This window comes from Myotis nattereri (assembly GCF_964212035.1).
Source record: "Myotis nattereri genome assembly, chromosome: 3".
NCBI classification, from domain to species: Eukaryota; Metazoa; Chordata; class Mammalia; order Chiroptera; family Vespertilionidae; genus Myotis; species Myotis nattereri.
The window spans coordinates 96,026,691-96,044,836 of record NC_138077.1 but is presented as its reverse complement, the minus strand read 5'-3'; the positions used below and the strand labels follow the sequence as shown (position 1 = coordinate 96,044,836).

At 41.8% G+C, this 18,146-nt stretch overlaps 1 pseudogene across 1 annotated transcript; it reads right to left on the bottom strand.

Annotated features, from left to right (window-relative positions):
- Positions 1-1,603: 1,603 nt before the first annotated feature.
- LOC308515418 (valine--tRNA ligase-like) lies at positions 1,604-10,195 on the bottom strand (annotated as a pseudogene). Its single transcript has 3 exons — positions 10,184-10,195; positions 2,707-4,909; positions 1,604-1,904 (listed from the first exon to the last, which is right to left on the bottom strand). The product of its transcript is annotated as a valine--tRNA ligase-like (transcript).
- Between the last annotated feature and the right edge of the window lie 7,951 nt (positions 10,196-18,146).

The window sequence follows — 18,146 nt, the reverse complement described above, 5'->3', positions numbered from 1 at the left end:
AGTCTTTGTAAAATGGATCTTCTACTAACAAATTCTCTCAGCTTTTATTTAGCTGGGAATTTTTTTGCTGCCTTTACTCTGTTGTTTCTATTAAGCAATAGCTGGGTTCTTTTTTCTTAATTGGGATTCCTTTTCTATGACAAATCATTTTTCTCTTACTGTTTTCAAAAGTTTTTATCTTTAGATTTTAATATTTGTATATAATGTATATGAGTATGCATTTCTTGTGTTTATCATATTGAAGATTGTATTTTTGGTTGTATAGATTAATATTTCTCATCAAATTTGAAGTTTTCAGTCATTTTTTAGAATATTTTTACTCCTTTCTCTCCTCTTTCTGATATTCTTATTACATGTATGTTGATTTGCTTAATGAAATCTCACATTTCTCTCAGAGTCTGTTCATTTTTCATTATTATCCACCCCCTCACTAGCAATCTATCTTCAAGTTCATTATTTTTTTGTTTATTTCAATTACTGTTCTTTTCCACTCCAGAATAAACATTTAGTTCTTTTTTATAAATTTTATATCTTCACTGGTATTCTTTTTCAAATACATTTTTTACTGATTTCAGAGAGGAAGAGAGAGAGAGAGAGAGAGAGAGAGAGAGAGAGAGAGAGAGAGAGAGAGAGAGAGACATAAACGATGAGAGGGAACTATTTACTGGCTCCTCCTGCATGCCCCCTACTGGGGATGGAGACTGCAACCCAGGCATGTGCCCTGGACTGGAATTGAAACTGGGACCTTTCAGTCCACAGGCTGACTCTGTCTACTGAGCCAAACTAGCTAGGGCTTCACTGGTATTCCTTATTTGATGAGACATTGTAATCATGCTTCCTTTACTTCTTTAAACATAGTATCCTTTAGTTCATTGACATTTTATAATAGCTGCTTTGACGATTTTAAACCCAACACATCTAATCTCTCCCACCAATTTTATTTTATTCGCTTATTTTTCTGGCTTGGGTCACACTTTGCTGTTTTTTTCCCATGTCTCTCCCCTCACCCCCTTTTTCTGAAAACTGAATACTTTAGGTAATAATATATTGTAGCAATTCTGGGTAATGACTTGCTTCACCATTCTCTGGAGCTTGATTTGTTGCTGCTAGCCTTTTTGCTTAGTGCCTTGACTGGACTGTTTAAGAGAAGTGTCTTTGTCCTGCAGTGCACAACCTCTGCTGCCCCTCCTCAGATGGTGCGGTCGTGGGCATGCACACAGTCATCCTAAGGTGACAGTGTTTCTACCAGGGATTTCTTTGACCGTCTCCCTGATATCTCCCCTGTGTTTTCTGCCTCCTTTAGTATTAAGACAGGAATTTTTAGGGGTAAAAAAGACAGGTTTAGGAAATTTTAGAAATTAAAGGGACCATGGGAGAAGCACAGGGCTACAGAGCAGCAGAAGGTATATTCCCATAGAATAGGGGAGCTGAAAAGCTGCAACAGGTACATTTCCATAGGATGAAGGAGCTGGAAATAGCAGAAGGTCTATGTCTCATGTGAGGTTCTACCTTTGAGCTTGTAGCCAGACAAACAATGGGTCCATGCTGCCTGTCACTACTCCAGCCAATGAAGCAGAGACAGGGTTGAATCATATGTGGGTGTTTATTCCAGTACTTCTTTAGCCCTCTCTGTCTCACTGGGATCCAGATTGCTGTTCAGTAACTGGTCATGGAGGCCCTATAGGGAGACTCCCTGGATGACATCCAGGGGGTCAATGACATTGCCCAGAGACTTGCTCATCTTCCGGCCATAGTCATCTGCACAATGGCATGGAGGTAGACCTCTCTGAAGGGCAGCCTGCCGGTGAGCTTCAGACCCAACATGACCATCCTGGCCACCCAGGAGAAGAGGATGTCATGGTCTGTCTCCAGCAGGGTCCCTGGGTAGAACACACTCAGATCTGCTGACTGGCTGAGACATCCCAGTGAAGCAGAATTTTTGGACTGGGCAGGACGTCCCAGATTCTTTGTCCACCAGAGTCGAAGAATGAATCCACAGACAGAAGATGGTATAGCAAAGTTGGCGATTTATTGAGGAACAAGTACAGACTCCCACATGGGAAGGGGGAAAGAGTTCCACATAACAGACTCCCCCTTGGGGAGGGGAAAAGGGTCCCACAGAGTTCCTTTTCCTATGGCTTATAAAGGCTGCAAATACTTGTGCCTGATATCCCCTCTGATTGGTCACTATTCCCTTAGACTAGTTACTATAGTAACTCCTGAGCTCAAAGGTAGAACCTCACATGGGAGGTTCTTATTGTTTTCCTATTTCCTTTAGGCTTTCTTCTTCTTCTTCTGGATGAAAGGCTCTTTCTCTTTATTTTGTAAATATAGACCTTTTGCTGTTCCCAGCTCCCTCATTCTATGGAAATGTACCTGTTGCAGCTTTTCAGCTTCCCTATTCTATGAAAATATACCTTCTGCTGCTCTGCAGCCCTGCGTTTTCTCTATGGTCCCCTTAATTTCCAAAATTTCTAAAATTTCCTAAACCTGTCCTATTTTACCCCTAAAATTCCTGTTTCAGTGGTGAAACAGGAATTTTGGGGGGTGAAAAGGGGGATCTGCAGCCTTTATAAGCCATGGGAAAAAGGAACTCTGGGACCCTTTCCCCTCCCCACATGGGAGTCCCTTCCATGGGACTCTTTCCCTCTCCCCATGTGGAGTCTGTACTTGTTCTTCAATAAGTCTCCACCTTTGCTATACCACCTTCTGTCCGTGGATTCATTCTTTGATTCCAGCAGACAAAGAATCCGGGTTCCATTCCAAAAATTCCGTTTAACCAGGATGAGGCCAGAGAAAACCAGGTGTCCAATACATCCTCCTCTTGCTGGAGACTGATCTTGTCAGGGGACACTCCAAACTCCTTGACTGCCTTCTCACAGGCCTCAGCCTTGCTGTGCCCACTCACCCAGTACTGCCAGTGACAAAGTAGGCTGGGATGCAATGGCCCCACCACAGCTGCCAGAGATGCACCAGTCCTGGATGTTGTCCATCCAGGCGGGCCACGTCAGCTGATTGGCCTTGGGCAGAATGCGGATGTGGCCCTGAGCCCCGGCTGCACTGCCTGGGCCATCTCCCCACAATGCAGGTACCACTGCGGCCGCAGCAAGGGCTCTACCACGTCCTAGGATCTGTTGCAAAGCGGCACCACCGTGGGGTTGTCCTTGATGCCACCTAATAGTGCCCACTCCTTCAGCACCACCAGCACCGCCTTCCAGGCCTCAAACCTGGGCAGGCCCAGGAAAGCGGGGCACATTGACCAGGGCCCATCAGGAGTCCATGATGCTAATAACCTCCAGACCGTGCCTCTGCCTAACCTTGTGGTCTTTCTGGTCATGTGAAGGGGGGATATAAAATCATCAAAGATGTGAGATAGGAATTGGGGAGGTAGGGTGGGGCTAGGATCACGCTCCTCCCCTTCAGGTACTAGTATCTGGGATCTTTGGGGTGCACAGCTACAGCCACATTTCCCAGAATTGTCTCCATCCAAGTTGTCCCTCTCTGAGCCTTCGACCTTGCAAGCAAAAGAGATGAGGACCCCAAACTCCACCTTTTCCTTGTAGCCAGGCACAGAGCATAGTGTTCGACTCCTCAGCTCCTTCTTGTCCACCTTGATGTCAGAAATGGCAGTGTTGAGGGTACAGGACCAGTTGACAAGTGGGTACTGCGGTAGATGACTCCTTCCTCGTGGAGCCAGACAAAGGCCTCTGTCACAGCGGTGGACAGTTGGGGGTTCATGATGAAACAGGCTTGATCCCAATCCCAGGAGATGCCGAGCTTCTGCAGCTGGTGGTAAATCTGGTCCCCTTTCTCCTCCTTCCACTTCCAGACCTCCCGCAGAAAGGTCACAGCACAGCTGGTGGGGTCGGCTGCTGCTCCTGCCAGAGCTTCTTCTCCCGGAACACTTGGATGTCAGTGCCCGCATGGTCACAGCCAGGGCTCCACAGGCGGTCTCCCCACGCATGCAGTTCCCTCGGGTCAGGGAACCTGGATGGCGTTGGTGAGCGCGTGGCCCAGGTGCAGGGAGCCTATCACGTTTGGGAGTGGAATGCACACCATAAAGATGCCCGTGGATTAGGTGCTGACAGCTGGAACATCCATACTCTGGCTTGAAGAAGCCCTGCTGTTCTCACTAAGGGCACCAGGCTGCCTCCCGTACCCAGGGCTGTAGGAGTTGGGCTTAGGGCCACTGATACCTTCCTATTCCCCAGGGGGGTTGGGAGATCATAGGTAATAACTCCAGGATCCTGCTTCTCCCTTTCCTCTGGTTTTGGTTTCTTCTGCTCCCTGGACAATGGTTGCTGATGTTGGACCTTCTGCTTCTGTTGGAATTTCTCTATCTTCTTTCTTTCTTTGCCTCTTTCTTGAGTTGAGCAGGTTTCTTTGAAGGTGCAGTAAGACTCAGGGACTGGCTGTTGGAAGAGAGGCCTGGTTCCTGAATACAGAACCACCTCTCCCAGCACCGCCGGAATTCTGGTTGCTGGACACAAGTGATGAACCAGCGAGTGTCATTTCCCCAGATCCTGCACAGAGGGGTCCAGGACATTTCGGGAGGGCAGCAGCAAGGCTGTGTGCCAGGTCAGCCAGAGTGGGAGCCTCCCCAGCCAGATAGCTGTGTCGCCACTCTTCCAAGGGGCTCGAAGCCCTTCCCAGAGCCCCCAGTGCAGCCTGGGAGTCCTGGACAGAGCTGCGGAGTCCCAGGGTGGGCAGTGTTGCCCCACAGGCAGCTGGTATTAGATCCATGTTGGTGTAACTGACCCACTGTTGGAGGAGGATGGCTGCCCAGCTGCCCCCCAGGCCTGCAGGCCACAGCCGCTGGGCCATTGTACTGCCCCCACACCCAGAGCCCACCGGGCCCCTGCTCCAGGGCAGGCAGGTGGGCAGAGGGGCTCCTGCTTGCTAGAAGCAGCTAAAGACAGATCAGGCAGGCAGATCAGGCAGCTGGGACTGTGGGCAGTTCCCTGGGTGACCCTGGCTCCCTGGGACCGCGGCCTGAGCTGTTGATACCCATGTCCACTGTCTTTAATTGTGTGGCTGAGCCAAGTAAAGTGACTTGTTTAGAGATACAAAAGAAGGCAGGCACATAGAAAAAGAAAGAAACAACAGTCAGAGAGAAACATCTCTCTGGGGTCCTTATGACTTTCCAATACCTGGTTTTAGTCTGTGAGATTGAGCTGCATTCTTGCTACCGTGTTTTCTGAGGCACCAACACATTCTTAAGACACATCATCCTTTTTTTCTGGATTAATGCTATCTGTGGTTAAGTAAAGGTCTCTAACCAAGTAAATAATGTATGAGTTCAACCACTGAAGTTTTGAAAACCAAGGAGTAAGGGGTGTGGACTCAAGGATGGCACTGCCAACAGAGATTTATTTATGAAATGCTTTTTATAACAGTCTACACTTCCTAGAGTTCTAACAAAATTATTTTGAGAATAGTTGCTCACTAACTGGATAACCTTAGAAATCTTATTGCCTCAATTTTCCCATCTGTACAATAGTTATGGTAATCAGACCCACCTAGCAGAGCTATCATGAGAGTTAAATGAGTTAAGGCATGTTAAGGGCTTTTAACAATGCCAAGCATAGTAAGCATTCAACTTGAGTCTAAAATTCCTTAAGCAAAATATGGGAACAGTTTTTTTAGGACTTGGAATAGTTATAATAAAAAAATAGTATAACTGCATTCATACAAAATAATATCTATTCTTTTAAAATTTTAATTTGTAGTTATTAAATTATTTAATAAATTCTAGATTCAAGGCATGGGGCTAATCCCCTATATTGTTTATTACTAAACACTGAGTCCACTGTAAAATTCTCAGGTCAGTTTTATTTATCTAAAAAATGGCTAGTATTTCACTTCTAATTATAATAAAACTAGAGGCCTGGTGCACAAAATTTGTGCACTCGGCGGAGGAAGGGGCATGGGTGGTCCCTCAACCCGGCCTACGACCTCTCGCAGTCTGAGAGCCCTCAGGGGATGTCCAACTGATGGCTTAGGCATGCTCCCTGTGGGGACATCTGGCAGTCGGACATCCTTAGCCCTGCCATGGAGGTGGGAGAGGCTCCCGCCACCGCCACTGCCACTGTGCTCACCAGCCGTGAGCCTGGCTCAGGGCTTCTGGCTGAGCGGCTCTCCCAGTGTGGGAGTGCACTGACCACCAGGGGACAGCTCCTGCATTGAGCGTCTGCTCCCTGGTGGTCAGTTCACATCATAGCAACCGGTTCTGCTATTCAGTCTATTTGCATATTAGCCTTTTATTATATAAGATTAAATAACTTATTTTGTACCTATTTAACTGCATTGAACATCAATTTAGTACTTACCAAAAGATAACTATTAAAAAGATACAGCTACATGGTCAAGCCATAGTCTTTCCTATAAAATGAGACTGTGGTTAAGTGGACAAGAGAAAATATTGTTCTACATGATGTCAGTGCACAGTTACACTCTGGGCACATTATTGTTATTCTAAACACAGTTTTAATATCTGACAAGTTATGCAGTTACATGAATGAAAGGCGTGATGGATTTTAGTACTTTCTCACTAAAATTTTTCAGTTACTCAGTCATATAAGGTAAGAATGTGTCATACAAGTAAAGCATAAAGGTTGAAAATAATTTTTGCTGTTTATAATATGCTATTAAATATGTAAAACATTTATTTCATAGAAAACTATGACATTGTTATTCGTATACCAAATTTAGAGTCAGGTTTTTCTTAAGATTTCTATTTATTAACAAGGTATGGAAATAGGGGAAGCTGGATATAATAACAGCAAAATGAAAATGGTTGATTTTAGTAAACTTTAATCTTTAATTTATGTTTGCCATTCTGATAATTTTCTCCATAATCTTGAAAGTAATACAAAACTGTTGAAAATTTAAAAGTAATGCCCCACAAATTATATTTCTATTTTCAACATAAAAATTCATGGAAAAATATGTAATACCAATTCAATGTTAATTTTAAGGGTTGTAAAATACATTAAAATATATTTAGAATAGAAGGATCTTTTGTTTACCTTACCTAGATACTGTAAATATGGGCATGTATTAAGAGTAGATTAAAGAAAAAGCAAAATATATACTCTATAATTTCAGAGATAAAAGTTATCCAAATGAATACCAAATCCCTACACTTTCATCCCTATACTGCAAATAAGTCATTTCCTTTATTATTTTTTGTGTGTATATCATTTATTTTTCCCCCTCTGTGAATGAAAGAAACAGACTATAAATCAAACAAATAACTTTTGCATGATAGATTATGAAAAACATTTGATCTTTTGATCTTGAAACCATACAGCAAAATGCTTTTACTTCCTGGCAGGAGTCCCGGAATCCAAGTGTCATTCTAAGAAAATATTTTTCATGATATGGTGTTTGATCTTTTTATAAATCATTCTCTTCTTTTTACTATTGAATTTCTTTACAAGTTTTTCTACAAATAGGTGCAGAATGTTACCAAAAGGGGGAAAAAAGGGAACTAATTAAAACATGGTGTTTTCAGAACTCAGCTGTAATATTAACTAAGACATTATAAAAAGAGAGAGAACCAAAATTAAACATGTATGGGAATTGCTCACCTTTACTGCTAGCATGCACAGAGGTTTATGTTCAGTCCCTGAACACAACCTGAGCCACCAAATCTGTGAACTTCATGAATACTTGATAACCCCACAGCAACAATACCAGAATAAAAATGCTGTTAATGTTTGCACAAGCAGAACTGCCCAAGAATTTAACTATTCCAGGCCTAAAACCAGAACACAGGTCTCCTTTTTCTTTTGATTACTAAAACTTTCAGTCACTTTCACACTCAAAAAATAAAAAAAATTAAAGATTTTAAAGACTTTTAAAATTTGTATCAGTTCATTTATTGTTATTTTAAATATCATTTGTTCATACTGCAATGTATGAAACTATAAGGATATTAAAAGAATATCCATGCAGGTAACTATATTTAGTATGTCTTTTCTGGGTATTGGGCAAATATACTTTTTACACTACAACATTAAAACTTACAATATAGAATACTCAATACATATAATGTGAGTAAGCCTGCTGGTTTTTTAATGCATGATATTTGATATGTTACATTTCAAATATGTATATGAGAATTATTTTACACCTATAATACTGAGAAATTTCATGAACTTTGCTCCCATTAAGTTATAAAAATATTCAGACAAAAACTTTGAGAAAGCTTCATTGAAAGATATCTCTATTATAAAAACACCACGGTTGTGATGTCATCACGGCGGAATGACCAAAGACTGGTTACCAGGAGGCTGCATGCACTGTAAGGAGCGCATGGGTGGGCAGGGACTTGACTCTGGGTCCCAGGGCATGGCGTGAGTCAGTCTGGGTCCCGCTGGCGCCATGGGTCTGGGTCTCCGTGATATCGCGCACTGGGCCTCTAGTAAATTCATAAGTCTTAAATGCTTATAGACATTAGTTAATTTGTTCTTGGTGAAAATATGTATTTTTTTAAATGGAGTTTTTTTTTAATAAGAACTTGTGAGAAATGAAACCTAGTCTCAACTTTCTGTCTACCCAAGTAGCAAACTGATTTTCTCTATGGGTCTTCATTTCTTGATTGATTAAAATACTGTAAGCCTCCTATTAAATAAGAAAAATATTTTTGGTATCAGGAATACTACTGTACTTACTTCTCGCCTTTCAAGTTGAAGCTCGGGGACTACTTTCTCTGTAAAATTATCTCTTGGTGAGGTGTCTGGTCATATGGTACAAAAAATCTTGTATTGTCGAGGGTTATTTGAAAAATATAGCAATGTTTGAGGCAGATAAACTTTATGATAAGGTATAATGAGGTTAATAATCTAGAATTCTTATCACCTGGCTGAGAAAGCCAAAAGCTATAGAATAAGAAAACTCATTGCTTGGTACATAGTACTTTTGGACCTAATGGGGAGAGATGAGGAATGCTGCTGCTAGAGAAATTATACTCTGTGAGGCAGGGCCAATCAATAGCTTTCAGAAAGAAGAGATTTTGAGTGCACTTGCCATTCATAGACATATGGGAAATCAGAAGCAGGTAACAGAGCAGAAAAGGAACACACAGACACTAAAATAAAGAACACAAGAGAATTGAGGGGATTCTCAGAAATAGTTAATAGATCACACACATAGTGGAAAAAGTGACTTAGCCAGTCAGGAATCTCTGGAAGCTGATTTAATGTCATTCACAACCTGAGAGTATGACCAAATTTTAAACCACTGACCAATTCTTTTTAATACTTATTTCAGGTTCTTAAAATAATTATAGTCTGCATCAGTGAAAGTCCTGGCAGGGAAAAAAAAAAAAAACACACACACATTTAGTTGGGATTTTGAAGAGAACTTAATAAAGTATAACTATACATATCTATACTAATAAAAAGGTAATATGCTAATTAGACCGGACATTTTCCAAGGCCGAGGCAGAGGCGGTTAGGGGTGATCAGGCCAGCAGGGGAAGGCAGTTAGGGGCAATCAGGTCAGCAGGGTAGGGAAGTTAGGGCGATCAGGCTGGCAGAGGAGCAGTTAGGGGCGATCAGTCCAGCAGGGGACCAGTTAGGGGGTGATCAGGCCTGCAGGGAAACAGCTACGGGCATCAGGCCAGCAGGCACCAAGTGGTTAGGAGCCAGCAGTCCCGGATTGCAAGAGGCAGTTGGACATCCCTCAAGGGGGTCCCAGATTGGAGAGGGTACAGGCTGGGCTGAGGGACCCACCTCCATGCACAAATTTTGTGCACCGGGCCTCTAGTCTATATATGATATCTTTAAGATATTTATATTTAATATATGTATATGTGCATATATTTAAGATATACATGATATCATCTATATTTATAGTATACTAGAGGCCCAGTGCATGAATTCATACATGGGTGGGGGTCTCTCAGGGTGACCTGTGGGGATTGGGCTCCAGTTTACACCCCCAGCTTTGCAGCCCTGCAGCCCCACCTGGCACCCCATCTTGGCCTGCCGCTGCCCCCTCACCTGCTCCACCATCCCACTTGTGGGGTAATCAATCTGGGTCAGGCCCCCTGCCTGGCTCCCTCAGTGCCTGAGAGCCAGGCAGCAGCTCCAACCCCCGCCACTGTCGCTGGTCACTGTCTGCAGGAAGATCAGGCCCCTCTCGCACCGGCCTTGGCCTGACACTGCCTGCTCACCTGCTCCACCATCCTGCCGTAGCCCTACTCTCAGTGGGGCCCATCAGGGCTGGGAGTGCCTCCACTGCCGCCTGCTGCCAGCACCATGTCGCCGATGCCCACCATGTTCTGTACTGTCCCCTGGTGGTCAGCACACATCATAGCAAGCAGCCGAACTCCCAGTCAAACTCCCAGTGAAATGACTGCCTGAGGGGACAATTTGCATTTTAATCTTTTATTATACTGGATATCTTAAACACACATTTATATATATATTAAATATATATCAAACATATGTATAATATGTACATATGTGTGTGTGTGTGTGTGTGTGTATAATGTTTATATATAAAATGTATATATTAGGCATCTAGGGACTAGCAGCAGCAAAAAACCACCCATAGACCTGAAGGTACTAGGAGAAAAACTATCACCAGAGTTAGTTGAGAGCTAGAGCATGGAATTGAAGTAGCTTCACAGGAATTATAGCCCAGTTTACAATCCCTGCTAGAACAAACAGGGAGGAAATGGGAAGGGTTGAAGGAAGGAGAGAATGATGATGAAATATCTTAATCTCTGTCCTCAAACCCCCATATATTTTGTCTGAGCCCCACTTTGGCCCAATCCAATCAGGAGCCAGAGAATAAGAGAGGCTAAGTGATGCAATTTGTAGGAGACAGTCTCTTAGAAGCAAAGACAGGGCAGAGGTGTTGAGAATAGGAGTTGGGAAGATTGGGAGCGTGCAGGAGTGGGGGATGAATAGATGGGGTTAGAGGTGGGGGATGAAGGTATTCAGTCCAACTAGAATAATCTTTTGGGATCCATTAGGTTGTTGAGTCACTAAACTTCTTGATTAATATATAAGAGAGTGAGCTTTATACTTGCCTCCACTCTATTAATTTAGTAAGATTTCTAAAAGAATGAAATTAACCATATACTTTGCCCTAGGTATCCTATATAATAAAAGAGTAATATGAAAATTGACCCTAACAGCAGAGCGACTGGGAATGACTGGTCACTATGACACACACTGACCACCAGGGGGCAGACACTCAATGCAGAAGCTGCCCTCTGGTGGTCAGGGAACTCTCACATGGGAGGAGCTCTGCTCAGCCACAAGCCAGGCTGACTGCTGCCAGTACAGCGTTGGTAGCGGGAGCCTCTCCCGACTCCTCAGCAGTGATAAGGATGTTTGGCTGCAGCTTAGGCCTGCTCCCCGCTGGCAAGTGAACATCCCCCGAGGGCTCCTGGGCTGCCAGAGGGATGTCTGACTGCCAGCTTAGGCCTGATCCCCTGGGGAGCAGGCCTAAGCCAACAGGTGGACATCCCCTGAAGTGTCCCAGACTGCCAGAGGGCACAGGCCGGGCTGAGGAACGCCCCCCTGAGTGCTCAAATTTTTGTGCACCAGGCCTCTAGTAAAATATAAAATGTAATTTAAAAAATTAATATATTAAGAATTAAATATATATGTAATATCACAATTCAATTCTTAGACAAAATATATACATGCATATACTTATACATATACATATATACATACATATGTACATACACGATATAATATTCCAGTAATGAAATTTCATTATACAAGGGGCTTGGCCCTCACAGCCTTGGGCTTCACCCAGAAGGTCATCCAGATGGTTGTTCTGGTGTTCGGTCTAATTAGCATATTAGCTCTTTATTATGTAGGATTTGCTTATACGTATTGTATTTACATATGTATATGTACATGTATATTAAGTTTTTAAATATGTTTTTATTGACTTTAGAGAGAGAGGAAGGGAGATAGAGAGAGAGAAATATCATGTGAGAGAGAAACATTGATGGGCTTCCTCCTGAACTCTCCCAGATTGGGCTCAAACCCACAACTTGGGTATTTTCCCTGACTGAGAATCAAGTAAGCAACCTTTTTGGTTCATGGGGTAAGGCTCAATCAACTAAGTCACACTGGCCAGGGTTATATTGAGTTTTTAAAAACCACTTTCTTTGACAAATTATATTTTTAATGGAAATCTCTTTGAAAAAAGCAGAGTTCATTGAAATTGACTTCTAGGGTCAAATGCCATTGGATGTTGTAAAAGATCAAGATCCTTATCTAATGTGAGCTTTAATACAGGACCGAAAATGCCTCTAAAGGTAGATGAAATAGTTTCAAAGGTTCTAAAAGATGGGTGCAAGGACTAGTAATTTATTCTGGTAAAGATTGATGATGTTTGTAAAGCAAAAGAGATTTATTGACATATTTATTGATTTGATTTATTGGTTTGAAATTATTTTTTTACCCAAGAAGAATTCATGAACGTGCCACAAATACAATCAGAAAAAAACGCAGCGTCTGCAGTGTGGATGGAGAGTGAGGCTCACAGGCAGCTGTGAGTGAAGAGGGTTTAACAAAGAAGAATGATTTCTGGGGTGGAAACATATTACACAGCACAACACTGTTCTCAGCTCTTAGTAAATAATGATGACTAACCCAGATGGGATGAGAGTAGCAAATGATGCCTGTGGAGTGAATGCGGTTAGAAAGAAGAAAAAGATACCATGTAATTATAGCTGTTTTATTTTTCCCCAAACTGAGGAGTGTAACAGAATAAACAGTGGTGAATGGAGAGGAAGTCACACAAAATAAGCAAAATCAATAATGCATTTCAGTTTCAACAGATATCCAGATAGCATACATTTATGTTATATATGAATAAATCAATTTAATTTACAAATCATTTAAAATATATATATTACTAATGACTCAAGTAGAGTTGACTGCAAAGAGTTCATAGTAGCAAAAAAGAGGATCTGATTCTGGAAAAGCAATTCAGTAGAAAGATACTGAGTAGCTCTGGAGATCTGAATACCAGATGTAGAGGCTCCACAACTAAAAATAATGCCCAAATCATTCTGCAGTTCTGGTCAATCAAAGACACAACTTCATTGCCTCTGGAACCAGAGGATGCCTGTTTCCCTCGTGGAAACTGTTGAGACGGAGTCAGAGAAACTGCCTCTCAAAGTGCAGCCTCTGCTGAGACTGGCCTCTAGAGCTGGCTGCAGTCACTCCAGCTCCCTGTCACCAGAAAGCATTTTGTAATGTCTTTCCTTTAGGTCACTTTTGTTTAGAGTCAGTGTGTGTGTGGCACAACTTTAGTCACTAGGAAAGTAAGGATACAGTGCATTTGGCTTCCAAAGGAGATGGGGTATGCCCCCTGAGTTGGAAGATTCCTCAAATATAATATGGAGATTCAGATATTGGCTGGACAAAAAGAATAGCAAATGGCCTTTGAAGAAAATAAGCAATAGAACTAAAGTACCCCAGAACATGACCATTTTATATGTGAAAAACCTCATAAATGAAGAAGCCCAACCTATGGAGATCACCATAGTGCTATGGTTCTTACCATCAAGTGTATATAACTGAAAAAATTACTATTGCAATGTGGATTTTCTAGGCAGATGGTTTAGCTAAGTGGCCTCATCAACCATAACATTTAAAGCATGCATTACTATTAAATAAAATTTAATAACAATGATTGCATTGTTTATAATTATCTGAATGTTATTATTGGGCATTTTGGCTAAATCATATTTCATCCAATGTAAATTTTGGCCAAATCATATTTTACTCAATGTAAATGACATATAAGCTTTTATTTTTTTTTTCCATTTCCTTTTTAATTCTCACTCTCTAGTGTCTACTTCTTTTTTGATAGTAAGCAAACTCAGATCTGTCCTATCCTATATAATAAAGAGGTAATATGCAAATTGACCCTCACACCCTCATGTCTCACAAGATGGCCACCCGATATCATCACAAGATGGCTGCACCCATGTTGTCACAAGATGGTTGTCAGGGGAGGGCAGTTGGGGGTGACCAGGCCTGCAGGGGAGGGCAGTGAGTGCAATTGGGCTAGCAGAGGAGTACAGTTGGGGGCAATTGGCCCAGTAGGGGAGGACAGTTGGGGGTGATTGGGATGGCAGGGGAGCAGTTCGCTGTCAATCAGACCAGCAGGGGAGTGGTTAAGGGGTGATCAGGCTGGCAGGTAGAAGTGGTTAAGGGCAATCAGGCTGGCAGGCAGGCAAGTGGAGCCAGCATTCCTGAATTGTGAGAGGGATGTGCCCTGAGGGGTCCCAGATTGGAGAGAGTGCAGGCTGGGCACCCTCTCCATGCAAGAATTTTGTGCACTGGGCCTCTAGTAGTACCATAATTCTTGCTGCATCTTTGATCTAGCATTGTACTACTCTCTAATCAATAACATTTTTAAATTTGTGTAAGATGCCCTGGTTGGTGTGGCTCAGTTGGAGTGTCCTCCCATCCCATACCCTGAAGGGTGGTGGGTTTGACTTCCATTCAGGACACATGCCAAGTTGTGGGTCTCTTTCTCTCTCTCTCTCTCTCTCTCTCTCTCTCTCTCTCTCTCTCACACACACACACACACAACAAACACACACACACATCTCTATCTTTCAAAAATCAATAAAGAATAATAAAATAGAATGTGTGTAAGATGTTTGTCCCCATTTCTTGTCCTTCAGTGAGACACTTCTGAACACCTTGGAACTTTACTATTTCTCTTATAATTGCACTGAATATACTTTTAAGGCCATACTGCTGAATCCAGTGTATTTTTCAGTCTTTATCCTTCACAGTCTTCACTATTTTTCTTTATAATCTCTAATTCATCCTACATACATTTATTCCTTTGTTAGCTCATATTTATGTTTGCCTTCCTAATTTTTGACTCTTTTCCCTTTGCTCTCCTTTTAAATGCAAATATCTTCCCAAATTTTAATCTTTATCCTCTTCTACATGTTTTAAAACCACCTTAGGTCATTCATTTGTTCCATGGAGGAGTATATAGAATTATTAACAGTCTAATCTAAATGTGAAATTCTCCAATATATATCTTTAGTCTCAAACTCACTTCTGACTTTCTGTTATAATATTTTAAATTAAATATTTATAAGGTCAAATTCATAATATTTTTTTCCAGCCTGCTATTCCTGAGGACTTACTATCATATATACTTTAAGGCTTAAGGCTAATTGCAGGACATCTGGCCCAAATACCTATTGAAACTTAAATCTCATCCCATCAGTACCCTGAATGTGTATTTGTGTGGTTATATAGGTTAAATTTTCCATAGATAATGAACCTTTAAATGCTTGGAAGAGAACATGGAATGATAACAATTTGAGAAATGTGAAGCAGATTAGACTTATTATTTATCAGCAAGAACACAGCATTTCATAATTTTTATTAAACATATATTTTACATTTTATAACTATACTTTCCATTGTCCTTTTCTTCATCTTATCCATGAGCTAAATGATGAAATTGGTACTCTGTATTTAAAGAATTTGCAGTTACAAAGGTGTGAAGTTTCCAAATATGAATGTCACAACTGAGAGTATTTTTGTAGCTGGTCAGCATTTTATGATATTCAATTTATTCTGATTCTAGTAAATCCCTAGTGTTCTCCTAGTGACAATTCTTCTTCATCATTTGTTTATCCCTTCAAAATAACACACACACACACACACACACACACACACACACACACACCCCATGCACAAATGCACGGCTACCATGGACATTTTTGCTGAGCATCATATTTTTCTTTGCCTTCTGACTGAAGAACTTAACAAACACTCCATATGCATTCAATCTACTCGAATGATTTGTAATCCTAGACATTTGCCATATTTTCAAGATTTTTATGGGTTGGATCAGCCAAAGCATAACATTTCAGCCAGGACATAAATTTTGTAAAGCTAGATCCATCTAAAATAAGTAAAAGATAGGGATCAGGCACAAGTTCAATTAAGATGTTGTTTGCATAAACACATTAAAAAAATTCAAATATTCTATTTCTCAAAGCTTCCGGGATTAGCAACTGAACTTCCCTCTTAAATCCCAGCTGCTGAGATGAAACATTAAAAATGGTTACTTGTGAAAATGAATAATGTGCCATTTCATTCCACTTGCATGATAAATTTTAGAGAGGCAAAGATTTTAAGTGTATTTTCTTAATAATGAATATGAGAACAATGTCATTGCCACTAATATTTCAGAGCTGAAATTCTCACTCATTGATTTATAGTCATGTATAACATATCAGATAAAATGTGATGACACATATGCAGAGGGAAAGATATAATGAATTTGATCAATTATGTTAGATTTTTGTGTTGAGTATCTTATACTCCTTTGAGAACTAAAAGCACAGGATTCTCCAGTGGGATTTGAATACTAGTTATAGGTAAAGAAACATGATGTAGTGAATATGTTTTTCATTTCTCTTTTACTTAATTTTCCTGGGATAAGAATGAAAAAAATAGGGTTCTAAATAATTTTTTACTTCTGCAAGAGAAACATAGTTTTATATATTTAAACTTATGAGCAGAGGCTGATGGCCAACTGAGCAGTGGCACAGGAGAAAAATGTGAAGGAGTTATTTCTGTCTCTCTCCCCTCCCTCTTTGCTATTAAGAATAAAATTCCTTTGGACATTAATATAAAAGTCAAATTACCCATAAGTATACATTAATATCTCTTTTCGAATGTTGATAATATAAAGAAGAAAAAAGAAATAAATATTCTTGTCCGATGCAGCCAAATTTCCACTCTATCCCCAGCAATAGCCACCAAAGTAACTTTGCACTATTTTTTTATTTTTATACTAGAGGCCTGGTGCACGAATTCATGCATGGGTGGGGACCCTTGGCCTGATCAGTGGGGCCCATTTGGGCCATCTTGCCCAGTCCTGATCAGGGCCCATCGGGGCCAGCTAGCCAGGGGAAGGGACTGCAGGAGGTTGGCCAGCCACCAGAGGTTGGCTGTGGGAGCACACTGACCACCAGTGGGCAGCTCCTGCATTGTATGTCTGCCCCCTGGTAGTCAGTGCATGTCATAGCAACTGGTCATTCGGTCGACCAGTCATAACGGTCACTTAGGTTTTTATATATATACTAGAGTCCTGGTGCACGAAATTCGTGCACTGAGGGTGTGGGAGTCCCTCAGCCCAGTCTGCCCCCTTTCACAGTCTGGGAGCCCTCAGGGGATGTCCTACTGACAGCTTAGGCCCATTCTCCTTGAGGAGTGGGCCTAAGCTGCAGTCTGGCAGCAGAGGCTTGGAGCAGGTGCTGTGTGTGTGTGTGTGTGTGTGTGTGTGTGTGTGTGTCTGCTGTGGGCTGCGGGGGGGGGGGGTCATGGAGTGGCCAGGCTGGGCCCTGAGTAGTACCACCACTGCTGCCACTGTCATTAGCATCTGGGATGCAGGCATGGGTTGAAAAGACTGAACCACACCCCAGGTCTCTCTGACCCTGAGTTTGTTCATCTGGGAGTTGAAGCAGGAGGGGCCAGGCCCTGCACTCTAGGCCCTTCATGGAGCCATCTTTTTTGCCCTCAGTCATTTTCCCCTTTCCAGGCCTGAGGACAGCAGCGTTCTTGTTGTTTTTGTTTGTTTGTTTTTTTGTTTTTTACCTTTTTATTTTTTTTTAAGATGGTAGAGATTTCTAGAAAAGACAAAATTACAGAGACAGAAAACAGACCTGTGGTTGCCTGAGGCTAGGGTGTGGTTGACTGCAGATGAGCAAACAGCATTATGGAAGCTTGAAAGTTGTTTGTGTCGGTGGTTGAGCTGCTGTGGAAATTCATGCATCAAACAGTATGCCTGCTGTGGGTGAGTTGTATGGCATTTAACTTCTTTCTATCATTACAATTCTTACCTTTCAATTTAGCATGGACCATCACTTTTCCAGGGTTCTAGGAAACATCCTAGAAGCCAGCTAACATCATCTCCTGGGGTATTGACACAAATGTCTTTGATCCATGCCAATGTCACTTTTTTTTTTTCCAACCAGGGTCCAGAAAACCTGTGTTAGTTGAGAGTTTTGTCTCATTTGGAGCTTGGCTATACTGATCAGCCTAGTCTTCTCTTTCACAGAAGGATGTGTGACTATAGAGTCCATCCTGCTTTCACCCTCTCTTTCA